General features: G+C 38.8%; 1 protein-coding gene across 1 annotated transcript in view; it reads right to left on the bottom strand.

Annotated features, from left to right (window-relative positions):
* Nucleotides 1-18,878, bottom strand: part of SGIP1 (SH3GL interacting endocytic adaptor 1) — a 1,342,240-nt gene that overhangs the window by 604,753 nt on the left and 718,609 nt on the right. The gene's annotated exons all lie outside the window — the stretch shown is intronic.

Below are 18,878 nucleotides of genomic sequence, written 5' to 3'. Positions count from 1 at the left end.
ACAGCAAGCAGAGAATCTCCAGGGGCACAGATGGATACTCTACTGGAAGAAAGGTCACTTGGTCTACAAGGCAGATACTCTGGCTCGTGCACCACAGCAAGCAGAGAATCTCCAGTGGCACAGATGGATACTCTACTGGAAGAAAGGTCACTTGGTCTACAAGGCAGATACTCTGACTCATGCACAACAGCAAGCAGAGAATCTCCAGTGGCACAGATGGATACTCTACTTGAAGAAAGGTCACTTGGTCTACAAGGCAGATATTCTGGCTCATGCACCACAGCAAGCAGAGAATCTCCAGGGGCACAGATGGATACTCTACTGGAAGAAAGGTCACTTGGTCTACAAGGCAGATATTCTGGCTCGTGCACCACAGCAAGCAGAGAATCTCCAGGGGCACAGATGGATACTCTACTGGAAGAAAGGTCACTTGGTCTACAAGGCAGATACTCTGACTCATGCACAACAGCAAGCAGAGAATCTCCAGGGGCACAGATGGATACTCTACTGGAAGAAAGGTCACTTGGTCTACAAGGCAGATATTCTGGCTCGTGCACCACAGCAAGCAGAGAATCTCCAGTGGCACAGATGGATACTCTACTTGAAGAAAGGTCACTTGGTCTACAAGGCAGATACTCTGACTCGTGCACCACAGCAAGCAGAGAATCTCCAGTGGCACAGATGGATACTCTACTTGAAGAAAGGTCACTTGGTCTACAAGGCAGATATTCTGACTCGTGCACCACAGCAAGCAGAGAATCTCCAGTGGCACAGATGGATACTCTACTTGAAGAAAGGTCACTTGGTCTACAAGGCAGATACTCTGGCTCGTGCACCACAGCAAGCAGAGAATCTCCAGGAGCACAGATGGATACTCTACTGGAAGAAAGGTCACTTGGTCTACAAGGCAGATACTCTGACTCGTGCACCACAGCAAGCAGAGAATCTCCAGGGGCACAGATGGATACTCTACTGGAAGAAAGGTCACTTGGTCTACAAGGCAGATATTCTGGCTCGTGCACCACAGCAAGCAGAGAATCTCCAGGGGCACAGATGGATACTCTACTGGAAGAAAGGTCACTTGGTCTACAAGGCAGATACTCTGGCTCGTGCACCACAGCAAGAAGAGAATCTCCAGGGGCACAGATGGATACTCTACTGGAAGAAAGGTCACTTGGTCTACAAGGCAGATATTCTGGCTCGTGCACCACAGCAAGCAGAGAATCTCCAGGGGCACATATGGATACTCTACTGGAAGAAAGGTCACTTGGTCTACAAGGCAGATACTCTGGCTCGTGCACCACAGCAAGCAGAGAATCTCCAGTGGCACAGATGGATACTCTACTGGAAGAAAGGTCACATGGTCTACAAGGCAGATACTCTGGCTCGTGCACCACAGCAAGCAGAGAATCTCCAGGGGCACAGATGGATACTCTACTGGAAGAAAGGTCACTTGGTCTACAAGGCAGATACTCTGGCTCGTGCACCACAGCAAGCAGAGAATCTCCAGTGGCACAGATGGATACTCTACTGTAAGAAAGGTCACTTGGTCTACAAGGCAGATATTCTGGCTCGTGCACCACAGCAGCCAGAGAATCTCCAGGGGCACAGATGGATACTCTACTGGAAGAAAGGTCACTTGGTCTACAAGGCAGATATTCTGGCTCGTGCACCACAGCAAGCAGAGAATCTCCAGGGGCACAGATGGATACTCTACTGGAAGGAAGGTCACTTGGTCTACAAGGCAGATATTCTGACTCGTGCACCACAGCAAGCAGAGAATCTCCAGGGGCACAGATGGATACTCTACTGGAAGAAAGGTCACTTGGGTCAGTGCTTGCTGATTAGGCAAACGCATCAACTGGCTCTGATAATATCTGAGAGCTTAATATTCCTCTCTGATTCGTTACAGAATTCCTATTAGCATGGGTACAACTCAGTGCTGTACAGCTTGCGCTCAATTCCAGAACATTACCTAGAAATAAAGATTCTTATGGACCTTTAGTTGGAATCTGTCATGACAATACTCTGTGACCCCTCTGAGACACACTACCATATATAGATTCATCCTTATTATTGGGGGAGGACGCAGTATCATCCTTACAACATGGCAGAAACAGCAGCAGCTGACACCATGTCATTGCCCACACACAAGGGATTAAAGGGACAGTAAAGTCATAATTAGACAATCACGATTCAGATAGAGAATACAATTTTAAATAACTTTTCAATTTACTTATATTATTTAATTTGTTTCCTTCTCTTGTTATCCTTTGATGAAAGGTTTATCTAGGAAAGCTAAGGAGCAACACAGAAGCTAGGTTCTAGCTGCTGATTGGTGGCTGCATATATATACCAATTGTCATTGGCTCACCGATGAGTTCAGTTAGAAACCAGTAGTGCATTGCTCCTCCTTCAACAAATTATACCAAAAGAATGAAGCTAATTTGATAATAGAAGTAAACTGGAATGATGTTTAAATTGTCTGTTCTACTTAAATCATGAAAGAAAAATGTTGGGTTTCATGTCCCTTTAAAACAAACATTTTATAACCAAGCTATTACTGATTGATCTACTGCTTCTCTAATTTCTAAATACTCTCAGAACGATTATATGAAATTATGTTCATTCTCAACTGGCAGCCGGCTTATAATGATTGAATGTGCAATATGATTCCGGTCTTACAGCTTACATTAAATACCCTTTTAGCTGCTTTATTTATGGAGCACTTTCCTGTATGCTATGTGCCTTTAGACCATACCGTCATGGACTATATACCACTGATAGATTATTTATGGAGCACTTTCCTGTATGCTATGTGCCTTTAGACCATACCGTCATGGACTATATAGCACTAATAGATTATTTATGGAGCACTTTCCTGTATGTTATGTGCCTTTAGACCATACCGTCATGGACTATATAGCACTAATAGATTATTTATGGAGCACTTTCCTGTATGTTATGTGCCTTTAGACCATACCGTCATGGACTATATAGCACTGATGGATTATTTATGGAGCACTTTCCTGTATGTTATGTGCCTTTAGACCATACCGTCATGGACTATATAGCACTAATAGATTATTAATGGAGCACTTTCCTATATGTTATGTGCCTTTAGACCATACCGTCATGGACTATATAGCACTAATAGATTATTTATGGGGCTCTTTCCTCTATGTTATGTGCCTTTAGCCCATACCGTCATGGACTATATAGCACTAATAGATTATTTATGGAGCACTTTCCTGTATGCTATGTGCCTTTAGACCATACCGTCATGGACAATATAGCACTGATGGATTATTTATGGAGCACTTTCCTGTAAGTTATGTGCCTTTTGACCATACTGTCATGGACTATATAGCACTAATAGATTATTTATGGAGCACTTTCCTGTATGTTATGTGCTTTTAGACCACACCGTCATGGACTATATACCACTGATAGATTATTTATGGAGCACTTTCCTGTATGTTATGTGCCTTTAGACCATACCGTCATGGACTATATAGCACTAATAGATTATTTATGTAGCCCTTTCCTGTATGTTATGTGCCTTTAGACCATACCGTCATGGACTATATAGCACTAATAGATTATTTATGGAGAACTTTCCTGTATGTAATGTGCCTTTAGACCATACCGTCATGGACTATATAGCACTGATGGATTATTTATGGAGCACTTTCCTGTATGTTATGTGCCTTTAGACCATACCGTCATGGACTATATAGCACTAATAGATTATTTATGGAGCACTTTCCTGTATGTTATGTGCCTTTAGACCATACCGTCATGGACTATATAGCACTAATAGATTATTTATGGAGCACTTTCCTGTATTTTATGTGCCTTTAGACCATACCGTCATGGACTATATAGCACTAATAGATTATTTATGGAGCACTTTCCTGTATGTTATGTGCCTTTAGACCATACCGTCATGGACTATATAGCACTAATAGATTATTTATGGAGCACTTTCCTGTATTTTATGTGCATTTAGACCATAACGTCATGGACTATATAGCACTAATAGATTATTTATGGAGCACTTTCCTGTATTTTATGTGCATTTAGACCATACCGTCATGGACTATAGAGCACTGATGGATTATTTATGGAACACTTTCCTGTATTTTATGTGCCTTTAGACCATACCGTCATGTAATATATATAGCACTGATTAATCATTTATGGAGCACTTTCCTGTATGTTATGTGCCTTTAGCCCATACCGTCATGGACTATATAGCACTGATGGATTATTTATGGAGCACTTTCCTGTATGCTATGCGCCTTTAGACCATACCGTCATGGACAATATAGCACTGATGGATTATTTATGGAGCACTTTCCTGTATGTTATGTGCCTTTTGACCATACCGTCATGGACTATATAGCACTAATAGATTATTTATGGAGCACTTTCCTGTATGTTATGTGCCTTTAGACCATACCGTCATGGAATATATATAGCACTGATTAATCATTTATGGAGCACTTTCCTGTATGTTATGTGCCTTTAGACCATACCGTCATGGACTATATAGCACTAATAGATTATTTATGGAGCACTTTCCTGTATGTTATGTGCATTTAGACCATACCGTCATGGACTAAATAGCACTAATAGATTATTTATGGAGCACTTTCCTGTATGTTATGTAAATTTAGACCATACCGTCATGGACTATATAGCACTGATGGATTATTTATGGAACACTTTCCTGTATTTTATGTGCCTTTAGACCATACCGTCATGGAATATATATAGCACTGATTAATCATTTATGGAGCACTTTCCTGTATGTTATGTGCCTTTAGACCATACCGTCATGGACTATATAGCACTAACAGATTATTTATGGAGCACTTTCCTGTATGCTATGTGCCTTTAGACCATACCGTCATGGACTATATAGCACTAATAGATTATTTATGTAGCACTTTCCTGTATGTTATGTGCATTTAGACCATACCGTCATGGACTATATAGCACTAATAGATTATTTATGGAGCACTATCCTGTATGTTATGTGCCTTTAGACCATACCGTCATGGACTATATAGCACTGATGGATCATTTATGGAGCACTTTCCTGTATGTTATGTGCCTTTAGACCATACCGTCATGGACTATATAGCACTGATGGATTATTTATGGAGCACTTTCCTGTATGTTATGTGCTTTTAGACCACACCGTCATGGACTATATACCACTGATAGATTATTTATGGAGCACTTTCCTGTATGTTATGTGCCTTTAGACCATACCGTCATGGACTATATAGCACTAATAGATTATTTATGTAGCCCTTTCCTGTATGTTATGTGCCTTTAGACCATACCGTCATGGACTATATAGCACTAATAGATTATTTATGGAGAACTTTCCTGTATGTAATGTGCCTTTAGACCATACCGTCATGGACTATATAGCACTGATGGATTATTTATGGAGCACTTTCCTGTATGTTATGTGCCTTTAGACCATACCGTCATGGACTATATAGCACTAATAGATTATTTATGGAGCACTTTCCTGTATGTTATGTGCCTTTAGACCATACCGTCATGGACTATATAGCACTAATAGATTATTTATGGAGCACTTTCCTGTATTTTATGTGCCTTTAGACCATACCGTCATGGACTATATAGCACTAATAGATTATTTATGGAGCACTTTCCTGTATGTTATGTGCCTTTAGACCATACCGTCATGGACTATATAGCACTAATAGATTATTTATGGAGCACTTTCCTGTATTTTATGTGCATTTAGACCATAACGTCATGGACTATATAGCACTAATAGATTATTTATGGAGCACTTTCCTGTATTTTATGTGCATTTAGACCATACCGTCATGGACTATAGAGCACTGATGGATTATTTATGGAACACTTTCCTGTATTTTATGTGCCTTTAGACCATACCGTCATGTAATATATATAGCACTGATTAATCATTTATGGAGCACTTTCCTGTATGTTATGTGCCTTTAGACCATACCGTCATGGACTATATAGCACTGATGGATTATTTATGGAGCACTTTCCTGTATGCTATGCGCCTTTAGACCATACCGTCATGGACAATATAGCACTGATGGATTATTTATGGAGCACTTTCCTGTATGTTATGTGCCTTTTGACCATACCGTCATGGACTATATAGCACTAATAGATTATTTATGGAGCACTTTCCTGTATGTTATGTGCCTTTAGACCATACCGTCATGGAATATATATAGCACTGATTAATCATTTATGGAGCACTTTCCTGTATGTTATGTGCCTTTAGACCATACCGTCATGGACTATATAGCACTAATAGATTATTTATGGAGCACTTTCCTGTATGTTATGTGCATTTAGACCATACCGTCATGGACTAAATAGCACTAATAGATTATTTATGGAGCACTTTCCTGTATGTTATGTAAATTTAGACCATACCGTCATGGACTATATAGCACTGATGGATTATTTATGGAACACTTTCCTGTATTTTATGTGCCTTTAGACCATACCGTCATGGAATATATATAGCACTGATTAATCATTTATGGAGCACTTTCCTGTATGTTATGTGCCTTTAGACCATACCGTCATGGACTATATAGCACTAACAGATTATTTATGGAGCACTTTCCTGTATGCTATGTGCCTTTAGACCATACCGTCATGGACTATATAGCACTAATAGATTATTTATGTAGCACTTTCCTGTATGTTATGTGCATTTAGACCATACCGTCATGGACTATATAGCACTAATAGATTATTTATGGAGCACTATCCTGTATGTTATGTGCCTTTAGACCATACCGTCATGGACTATATAGCACTGATGGATCATTTATGGAGCACTTTCCTGTATGTTATGTGCCTTTAGACCATACCGTCATGGACTATATAGCACTGATGGATTATTTATGGAGCACTTTCCTGTATGTTATGTGCCTTTAGACCATACCGTCGTGGACTATTTAGCACTGATGGATTATTTATGGAGCACTTTCCTGTATGCTATGTGCCTTTAGACCATAACATCATGGACTATATAGCACTGATGGATTATTTATGAAACACTTTCCTGTATGTTATGTGCCTTTAGACCATACCGTCATGGACTATATAGCACTGATGGATCATTTATGGAGCACTTTCCTGTAAGTTATGTGCCTTTAGATCATACCATCATGCAATATACTGTATATCACTGAAGGAGTATTTATGGGACACTTTCCTGTATGTTATGTGCCTTTAGACCATACCATCATGGACTATATAGCACTGATGGATCATTTATGGAGCACTTTCCTGCATGTTCTGTGTCTTTAGACCATACCGTCATGGACTATATAGCACTGATGGATTATTTATGGAGCACTTTCCTGTATGTTCTGTGTCTTTAGACCATACCGTCATGGACTATATAGCACTGATGGATTATTTATGGAGCACTTTCCTGTATGTTATGTGCCTTTAGACCATACCGTCATGGACAATATAGCACTGATTAATCATTTATGGAGCACTTTCCTATATGTTATGTGCCTTTAGACCATACCGTCATGGACTATATAGCAATGATTAATAATTTATGGAGCCCTTTATTGTATGTTGTGTGCCTTTAGACCATACCATCATGGACTATATAGCACTGATTAATCATTTATGGAGCACTTTATTGTATGTTATGTGCCTTTAGACCATATCGTCATGGACTATATAGCACTGATGGATTATTTATGGAACACTTTCCTGTATTTTATGTGCCTTTAGACCATACCGTCATGGAATATATATAGCACTGATTAATCATTTATGGAGCACTTTCCTGTATGTTATGTGCCTTTAGACCATACCGTCATGGACTATATAGCACTAATAGATTATTTATGGAGCACTTTCCTGTATGCTATGTGCCTTTAGACCATACCGTCATGGACTATATAGCACTAATAGATTATTTATGTAGCACTTTCCTGTATGTTATGTGCATTTAGACCATACCGTCATGGACTATATAGCATTAATAGATTATTTATGGAGCACTATCCTGTATGTTATGTGCCTTTAGACCATACCGTCATGGACTATATAGCACTGATGGATCATTTATGGAGCACTTTCCTGTATGTTATGTGCCTTTAGACCATACCGTCATGGACTATTTAGCACTGATGGATTATTTATGGAGCACTTTCCTGAATGCTATGTGCCTTTAGACCATAACATCATGGACTATATAGCACTGATGGATTATTTATGAAACACTCTCCTGTATGTTATGTGCCTTTAGACCATACCGTCATGGACTATATAGCACTGATGGATCATTTATGGAGCACTTTCCTGTAAGTTATGTGCCTTTAGATCATACCATCATGCAATATACTGTATATCACTGAAGGAGTATTTATGGGACACTTTCCTGTATGTTATGTGCCTTTAGACCATACCATCATGGACTATATAGCACTGATGGATCATTTATGGAGCACTTTCCTGCATGTTATGTGCCTTAAATCCATACTGTAATGGACTATATAGCACTGATGAATTATTTATGGAGCACTTTCCTGTATGTTCTGTGTCTTTAGACCATACCGTCATGGACTATATAGCACTGATGGATTATTTATGGAGCACTTTCCTGCAGGTTATGTGCCTTTAGACCATACCGTCATGGACTATATAGCACTGATGGATTATTTATGGAGCACTTTCCTGTATGTTATGTGCCTTAAGACCATACCGTCATGGACTATATAGCACAGATGGATCATTTATGGAGCACTATCCTGTATGTTATATGCCTTTAGACCATACCGTCATGGACAATATAGCACTGATTAATCATTTATGGAGCACTTTCATATATGTTATGTGCCTTTAGACCATACCGTCATGGACTATATAGCAATGATTAATAATTTATGGAGCCCTTTATTGTATGTTGTGTGCCTTTAGACCATACCATCATGGACTATATAGCACTGATTAATCATTTATGGAGCACTTTATTGTATGTTATGTGCCTTTAGACCATACCGTCATGGACTATATAGCACTGATGGATTATTTATGGAGCACTTTCCTGTATGTTATGTGCCTTAAGACCATACCGTCATGGACTATATAGCACTGATGGAGCATTTATGGAGCACTTTCCTGTATGTTATGTGCCTTTAGACCATATCGTCATGGACTATATAGCACTGATGGATTATTTATGGAGCACTTTCCTGTATGTTATGTGCCTTTAGACCATACCGCCATGGACTATATAGCACTGATGGATTATTTATGGAGCACTTTCCTGTATGCTATGTGCCTTTAGACCATACCATCATGGACTATGTAGCACTGATGGATTATTTATGAAACACTTTCCTGTATGTTATGTGCCTTTAGACCATACCGTCATGGACTATATAGCACTAATAGATTATTTATGGAGCACTTTCCTGTATTTTATGTGCCTTTAGACCATACCGTCATGGACTATATAGCACTAATAGATTATTTATGGAGCACTTTCCTGTATGTTATGTGCCTTTAGACCATACCGTCATGGACTATATAGCACTAATAGATTATTTATGGAGCACTTTCCTGTATGTTATGTGCCTTTAGACCATACCGTCATGGACTATATAGCACTAATAGATTATTTATGGAGCACTTTCCTGTATTTTATGTGCATTTAGACCATAACGTCATGGACTATATAGCACTAATAGATTATTTATGGAGCACTTTCCTGTATTTTATGTGCATTTAGACCATACCGTCATGGACTATAGAGCACTGATGGATTATTTATGGAACACTTTCCTGTATTTTATGTGCCTTTAGACCATACCGTCATGTAATATATATAGCACTGATTAATCATTTATGGAGCACTTTCCTGTATGTTATGTGCCTTTAGCCCATACCGTCATGGACTATATAGCACTGATGGATTATTTATGGAGCACTTTCCTGTATGCTATGCGCCTTTAGACCATACCGTCATGGACAATATAGCACTGATGGATTATTTATGGAGCACTTTCCTGTATGTTATGTGCCTTTTGACCATACCGTCATGGACTATATAGCACTAATAGATTATTTATGGAGCACTTTCCTGTATGTTATGTGCCTTTAGACCATACCGTCATGGAATATATATAGCACTGATTAATCATTTATGGAGCACTTTCCTGTATGTTATGTGCCTTTAGACCATACCGTCATGGACTATATAGCACTAATAGATTATTTATGGAGCACTTTCCTGTATGTTATGTGCATTTAGACCATACCGTCATGGACTAAATAGCACTAATAGATTATTTATGGAGCACTTTCCTGTATGTTATGTGAATTTAGACCATACCGTCATGGACTATATAGCACTGATGGATTATTTATGGAACACTTTCCTGTATTTTATGTGCCTTTAGACCATACCGTCATGGAATATATATAGCACTGATTAATCATTTATGGAGCACTTTCCTGTATGTTATGTGCCTTTAGACCATACCGTCATGGACTATATAGCACTAACAGATTATTTATGGAGCACTTTCCTGTATGCTATGTGCCTTTAGACCATACCGTCATGGACTATATAGCACTAATAGATTATTTATGTAGCACTTTCCTGTATGTTATGTGCATTTAGACCATACCGTCATGGACTATATAGCACTAATAGATTATTTATGGAGCACTATCCTGTATGTTATGTGCCTTTAGACCATACCGTCATGGACTATATAGCACTGATGGATCATTTATGGAGCACTTTCCTGTATGTTATGTGCCTTTAGACCATACCGTCATGGACTATATAGCACTGATGGATTATTTATGGAGCACTTTCCTGTATGTTATGTGCCTTTAGACCATACCGTCGTGGACTATTTAGCACTGATGGATTATTTATGGAGCACTTTCCTGTATGCTATGTGCCTTTAGACCATAACATCATGGACTATATAGCACTGATGGATTATTTATGAAACACTTTCCTGTATGTTATGTGCCTTTAGACCATACCGTCATGGACTATATAGCACTGATGGATCATTTATGGAGCACTTTCCTGTAAGTTATGTGCCTTTAGATCATACCATCATGCAATATACTGTATATCACTGAAGGAGTATTTATGGGACACTTTCCTGTATGTTATGTGCCTTTAGACCATACCATCATGGACTATATAGCACTGATGGATCATTTATGGAGCACTTTCCTGCATGTTCTGTGTCTTTAGACCATACCGTCATGGACTATATAGCACTGATGGATTATTTATGGAGCACTTTCCTGTATGTTCTGTGTCTTTAGACCATACCGTCATGGACTATATAGCACTGATGGATTATTTATGGAGCACTTTCCTGTATGTTATGTGCCTTTAGACCATACCGTCATGGACAATATAGCACTGATTAATCATTTATGGAGCACTTTCCTATATGTTATGTGCCTTTAGACCATACCGTCATGGACTATATAGCAATGATTAATAATTTATGGAGCCCTTTATTGTATGTTGTGTGCCTTTAGACCATACCATCATGGACTATATAGCACTGATTAATCATTTATGGAGCACTTTATTGTATGTTATGTGCCTTTAGACCATATCGTCATGGACTATATAGCACTGATGGATTATTTATGGAACACTTTCCTGTATTTTATGTGCCTTTAGACCATACCGTCATGGAATATATATAGCACTGATTAATCATTTATGGAGCACTTTCCTGTATGTTATGTGCCTTTAGACCATACCGTCATGGACTATATAGCACTAATAGATTATTTATGGAGCACTTTCCTGTATGCTATGTGCCTTTAGACCATACCGTCATGGACTATATAGCACTAATAGATTATTTATGTAGCACTTTCCTGTATGTTATGTGCATTTAGACCATACCGTCATGGACTATATAGCATTAATAGATTATTTATGGAGCACTATCCTGTATGTTATGTGCCTTTAGACCATACCGTCATGGACTATATAGCACTGATGGATCATTTATGGAGCACTTTCCTGTATGTTATGTGCCTTTAGACCATACCGTCATGGACTATTTAGCACTGATGGATTATTTATGGAGCACTTTCCTGAATGCTATGTGCCTTTAGACCATAACATCATGGACTATATAGCACTGATTAATCATTTATGAAACACTCTCCTGTATGTTATGTGCCTTTAGACCATACCGTCATGGACTATATAGCACTGATGGATCATTTATGGAGCACTTTCCTGTAAGTTATGTGCCTTTAGATCATACCATCATGCAATATACTGTATATCACTGAAGGAGTATTTATGGGACACTTTCCTGTATGTTATGTGCCTTTAGACCATACCATCATGGACTATATAGCACTGATGGATCATTTATGGAGCACTTTCCTGCATGTTATGTGCCTTAAATCCATACTGTAATGGACTATATAGCACTGATGAATTATTTATGGAGCACTTTCCTGTATGTTCTGTGTCTTTAGACCATACCGTCATGGACTATATAGCACTGATGGATTATTTATGGAGCACTTTCCTGCAGGTTATGTGCCTTTAGACCATACCGTCATGGACTATATAGCACTGATGGATTATTTATGGAGCACTTTCCTGTATGTTATGTGCCTTAAGACCATACCGTCATGGACTATATAGCACAGATGGATCATTTATGGAGCACTATCCTGTATGTTATATGCCTTTAGACCATACCGTCATGGACAATATAGCACTGATTAATCATTTATGGAGCACTTTCATATATGTTATGTGCCTTTAGACCATACCGTCATGGACTATATAGCAATGATTAATAATTTATGGAGCCCTTTATTGTATGTTGTGTGCCTTTAGACCATACCATCATGGACTATATAGCACTGATTAATCATTTATGGAGCACTTTATTGTATGTTATGTGCCTTTAGACCATACCGTCATGGACTATATAGCACTGATGGATTATTTATGGAGCACTTTCCTGTATGTTATGTGCCTTAAGACCATACCGTCATGGACTATATAGCACTGATGGAGCATTTATGGAGCACTTTCCTGTATGTTATGTGCCTTTAGACCATATCGTCATGGACTATATAGCACTGATGGATTATTTATGGAGCACTTTCCTGTATGTTATGTGCCTTTAGACCATACCGCCATGGACTATATAGCACTGATGGATTATTTATGGAGCACTTTCCTGTATGCTATGTGCCTTTAGACCATACCATCATGGACTATGTAGCACTGATGGATTATTTATGGAGCACTTTCCTGTATGTTATTTGCCTTTAGACCATACCGTCATGGACTATATAGCACTGATGGATCATTTATGGAGCACTTTCCTGTATGTTATGTGCCTTTAGATCATAACATCATGCAATATACTGTATATCACTGAAGGATTATTTATGGAACACTTTCCTGTATGTTATGTGCCTTTAGACCATACCATCATGGACTATATAGCACTGATGAATCATTTATGGAACACTTTCCTGCATGTTATGTGCCTTTAGTCCATACTGTAATGGACTATATAGCACTGATGGATTATTTATGGAGCACTTTTCTGTATGTTAGGTGCTTTAGATGATACCGTCATGGACTATATAGCACTGATGGATCATTTATGGAGCACTTTCCTGTATGTTATGTGCCTTTAGACCATACCGTTGTGGACTATAAAGCACTGATGGATTATTTATGGAGCCCTTTATTGTATGTTGTGTGCCTTTAGACCATACCGTCATGGACCATATAGCACTGATGGATCATTTATGGAGCCCTTTCCTGCATGTTATGTGCCTTTAGACCATACCATCATGGACTATATAGCACTGATGGATTATTTATGGAACACTTTCTTGCATGTTATGTGCCTTTAGACCATACCATTATAGACTATATGGCACAGATGGATCATTTATGGAGCACTTTCATGTATGCTATATGCCTTTAGACCATACCGTCATGGACTATATAGCACTGATGGATTATTTATGGAGCACTTTCCTGTATGTTATGTGTCTTTAGACCATACTGTCATGGACTATATAGCACTGATAGATTATTTATGGAGAACTTTCCTGTATACTATGTGCCTTTAGATCATACCGTCATGGACTATATAGCACTGATGGATTATTTATGTAGCACTTTCCTGTATGTTATGTGCCTTTAGACCATACCGTCATGGACTATATAGCACTGATGGATTATTTATGGAGCACTTTCCTGTATGTTATGTGCCTTTAGACCATACCGTCATGGACTATATATCACTGATGGATCATTTATGGAGCACTTTCCTGTATGTTATGTGCCTTTAGATCATACTGTCATGGACTATATAGCACTGATGGATCATTTATGGAGCACTTTCCTGTATGTTCTGTGTCTTTAGACCATACCGTCATGGACTATATAGCACTGATGGATTATTTATGGAGCACTTTCCTGCAGGTTATGTGCCTTTAGAACATACCGTCAAGGACTATATAGCACTGATGGATTATTTATGGAGCACTTTCCTGTATGTTATGTGCCTTAAGACCATACCGTCATGGACAATATAGCACTGATTAATCATTTATGGAGCACTTTCCTGTATGTTATGTGCCTTTAGACCATACTGTCATGGACTATATAGAACTGATGGATTATTTATGGAGCACTTTCCTGTATGTTATTTGCCTTTAGACCATACCGTCATGGACTATATAGCACTGATGGATCATTTATGGAGCACTTTCCTGTATGTTATGTGCCTTTAGATCATAACATCATGCAATATACTGTATATCACTGAAGGATTATTTATGGAACACTTTCCTGCATGTTATGCCTTTAGTCCATACTGTAATGAACTATATAGCACTGATGGATTATTTATGGAGCACTTTTCTGTATGTTAGGTGCTTTTAGATGATACCGTCATGGACTATATAGCACTGATGGATCATTTATGGAGCACTTTCCTGTATGTTATGTGCCTTTAGACCATACCGTTGTGGACTATAAAGCACTGATGGATTATTTATGGAGCCCTTTATTGTATGTTGTGTGCCTTTAGACCATACCGTCATGGACCATATAGCACTGATGGATCATTTATGGAGCCCTTTCCTGCATGTTATGTGCCTTTAGACCATACCATCATGGACTATATAGCACTGATGGATTATTTATGGAACACTTTCCTGTATGTATGTTATGTGCCTTTAGACCATACCATTATATACTATATAGCACAGATGGATCATTTATGGAGCACTTTCATGTATGCTATATGCCTTTAGACCATACCGTCATGGACTATATAGCACTGATGGATTATTTATGGAGCACTTTCCTGTATGCTATGTGCCTTTAGACTATACCGTCATGGACTATATAGCACTGATGGATTATTTATGTAGCACTTTCATGTATGCTATATGCCTTTAGACCATACCGTCATGGACTATATAGCACTGATAGATTATTTATGGAGCACTTTCCTGTATGCTATGTGCCTTTAGACCATACCATCATGGACTATACAGGGAGTGCAGAATTATTAGGCAAATTAGTATTTTGACCACATCATCCTCTTTATGCATGTTGTCTTACTCCAAGCTGTATAGGCTCGAAAGCCTACTACCAATTAAGCATATTAGGTGATGTGCATCTCTGTAATGAGAAGGGGTGTGGTCTAATGACAACAACACCCTATATCAGGTGTGCATAATTATTAGGCAACTTCCTTTCCTTTGGCAAAATGGGTCAAAAGAAGGACTTGACAGGCTCAGAAAAGTAAAAAAGAGTGAGATATCTTGCAGAGGGATGCAGCACTCTTAAAATTGCAAAGCTTCTGAAGCGTGATCATCGAACAATCAAGCGTTTCATTCAAAATAGTCAACAGGGTCGCAAGAAAAGTGTGGAAAAACCAAGGCGCAAAATAACTGCCCATGAACTGAGAAAAGTCAAGCGTGCAGCTGCCAAGATGCCACTTGCCACCAGTTTGGCCATATTTCAGAGCTGCAACATCACTGGAGTGCCCAAAAGCACAAGGTGTGCAATACTCAGAGACATGGCCAAGGTAAGAAAGGCTGAAAGACGACCACCACTGAACAAGACACACAAGCTGAAACGTCAAGACTGGGCCAAGAAATATCTCAAGACTGATTTTTCTAAGGTTTTATGGACTGATGAAATGAGAGTGAGTCTTGATGGGCCAGATGGATGGGCCCATGGCTGGATTGGAAAAGTGCAGAGAGCTCCAGTCCGACTCAGACGCCAGCAAGGTGGAGGTGGAGTACTGGTTTGGGCTGGTATCATCAAAGATGAGCTTGTGGGGCCTTTTCGGGTTGAGGATGGAGTCAAGCTCAACTCCCAGTCCTACTGCCAGTTTCTGGAAGACACCTTCTTCAAGCAGTGGTACAGGAAGAAGTCTGCATCCTTCAAGAAAAACATGATTTTCATGCAGGACAATGCTCCATCACATGCGTCCAAGTACTCCACAGCGTGGCTGGCAAGAAAGGGTATAAAAGAAGAAAATCTAATGACATGGCCTCCTTGTTCACCTGATCTGAACCCCATTGAGAACCTGTGGTCCATCATCAAATGTGAGATTTACAAGGAGGGAAAACAGTACACCTCTCTGAACAGTGTCTGGGAGGCTGTGGTTGCTGCTGCACGCAATGTTGATGGTGAACAGATCAAAACACTGACAGAATCCATGGATGGCAGGCTTTTGAGTGTCCTTGCAAAGAAAGATGGCTATATTGGTCACTGATTTGTTTTTGTTTTGTTTTTGAATGTCAGAAATGTATATTTGTGAATGTTGAGATGTTATATTGGTTTCACTGGTAAAAATAAATAATTGAAATGGGTATATATTTGTTTTTTGTTAAGTTGCCTAATAATTATGCACAGTAATAGTCACCTGCACACACAGATATCCCCCTAAAATAGCTATAACTAAAAACAAACTAAAAACTACTTCCAAAACTATTCAGCTTTGATATTAATGAGTTTTTTGGGTTCATTGAGAACATGGTTGTTGTTCAATAATAAAATTAATCCTCAAAAATACAACTTGCCTAATAATTCTGCACTCCCTGTATAGCACTGATGGATTATTTATGTAGCACTTTCCTGTATGTTATGTGCCTTTAGACCATACCATCATGGACTATATAGCACTGATGGATCATTTATGGAGCACTTTCCTGTATGTTATGTGCCTTTAGACCATACCGTCATGGACTATATAGCACTGATGGATTATATATGGAGCACTTTCCTGTATGTTATGTGCCTTTAGACCATACCGTCATGGACTATATATCACTGATGGATCATTTATGGAGCACTTTCCTGTATGTTATGTGCCTTTAGATCATACTGTCATGGACTATATAGCACTGATGGATCATTTATGGAGCACTTTCCTGTATGTTCTGTGTCTTTAGACCATACCGTCATGGACTATATAGCACTGATGGATTAATTATGGAGCACTTTCCTGCAGGTTATGTGCCTTTAGAACATACCGTCATGGACTATATAGCACTGATGGATTATTTATGGAGCACTTTCCTGTATGTTATGTGCCTTAAGACCATACCGTCATGGACTATATAGCACAGATGGATAATTTATGGAGCACTTTCCTGTATGTTATATGCCTTTAGACCATACCGTCATGGACAATATAGCACTGATTAATCATTTATGGAGCACTTTCCTATATGTTATGTGCCTTTAGACCATACCGTCATGGACTATATAGCAATGATTAATAATTTATGGAGCCCTTTATTGTATGTTGTGTGCCTTTAGACCATACCATCATGGACTATATAGCACTGACTAATCATTTATGGAGCACTTTATTGTATGTTATGTGCCTTTAGACCATACCGTCATGGACTATATAGCACTGATGGATTATTTATGGAGCACTTTCCTGTATGTTATGTGCCTTAAGACCATACCGTCATGGACTATATAGCACTGATCGATCATTTATGGAGCACTTTCCTGTATGTTATGTGCCTTTAGACCATACTGTCATGGACTTTATAGCACTGATGGATTATTTATGGAGCACTTTCCTCTATGTTATGTGCCTTTAGACCATACCGTCATGGACTATATAGCACTGATAGATTATTTATGGAGCACTTTCCTGTATGCTATGTGCCTTTAGACCATACCATCATGGACTATGTAGCACTGATGGATTATTTATGGAGCACTTTCCTGTATGCTATGTGCCTTTAGACCATACTGTCATGGACTATATAGCACTGATGGATTATTTATGGAGCACTTTCCTGTATGATTATTTGCCTTTAGACCATACCGTCATGGACTATATAGCACTGATGGATCATTTATGGCGCACTTTCCTGTATGTTATGTGCCTTTAGATCATAACATCAGGCAATATACTGTATATCACTGAAGGATTATTTATGGAACACTTTCCTGTATGTTATGTGCCTTTAGACCATACCGTTGTGGACTATAAAGCACTGATGGATTATTTATGGAGCCCTTTATTGTATGTTATGTGCCTTTAGACCATACCATCATGGACTATATAGCACTGATGGATTATTTATGGAACACTTTCCTGTATGTTATGTGCCTTTAGACCATACCATTATAGACTATATAGCACAGATGGATCATTTATGGAGCACTTTCATGTATGCTATATGCCTTTAGACCATACCGTCATGGACTATATAGCACTGATGGATTATTTATGAAGCACTTTCCTGTATGTTATGTGCCT

Source organism: Bombina bombina, chromosome 10 (genome assembly GCF_027579735.1).
Source record: "Bombina bombina isolate aBomBom1 chromosome 10, aBomBom1.pri, whole genome shotgun sequence".
NCBI lineage: Eukaryota > Metazoa > Chordata > Amphibia > Anura > Bombinatoridae > Bombina > Bombina bombina.
This window is presented reverse-complemented; position numbering and strand designations above follow the sequence as displayed.